The following is a 715-nucleotide window of genomic DNA, read 5'->3' as shown; positions in this document are numbered from 1 at the left end:
TTGCTATAGAAATCACCATGGATTTGCATTAAGTTTGGTGAAATTTAGAAAGGATGTCTAGGTTTGGCAGCAGCACATAGTTTTGGCAGTGCTTAATTCTCAGTGTATTTGTTGGCAACTTCCGCAAAGAACATGAGAACAGAACACAAATAGGTTCTACTTGGGTCTTTCAGTGCTTCTCTTTTTCTGCTGCTCAGAAATATATAGCGTATTAAGATAATAAAATAATAGGGCATGTCACAAGATAATCTAAAAGAGATAGGGCAAGTGGGATCCTCTTCTCTGCTTCATTCAGAAAAAGGCAAGCTATTTCCCCTAATGTTCTCCAGGTCACACATTACATAGCGTTTCCTTACAGCCTCTTTTGCTCAGCCTACAACTCATCAGAAAAGTGCTCAAAAGGGCTGTCTTTTCCCTTCATTCATTCTCATCCCATTCTGTTATCCTGAGGTACTCTGAAGAAACTAAGAATGGAAACAGAGCAAAGCTGTCGAGGCTGCGAAAGTGGAGTGGGGGGGGGGGTGGAGAGAGAAACGGGGAACAGGATGAACATAGCCAAAGAAAAAAGAGAATAAAGACTTAAAAGCAGAGATGGGGAGGGCAGAAAACATAGTGGCGATATTTAAACAAGAGGTGTGTGCTACAGTGCAGCGAGCATAAGGAAGGCAGCCTGTCAGAATATGGGCTGTTCCTCCCCCTTCCTAATCATAGCTTT

This window comes from Heteronotia binoei, chromosome 10, assembly GCF_032191835.1.
Source record: "Heteronotia binoei isolate CCM8104 ecotype False Entrance Well chromosome 10, APGP_CSIRO_Hbin_v1, whole genome shotgun sequence".
Classification (NCBI taxonomy): domain Eukaryota; kingdom Metazoa; phylum Chordata; class Lepidosauria; order Squamata; family Gekkonidae; genus Heteronotia; species Heteronotia binoei.
The sequence above is the reverse complement of the archived record's forward strand: the minus strand, read 5'-3'. Positions refer to the sequence as shown.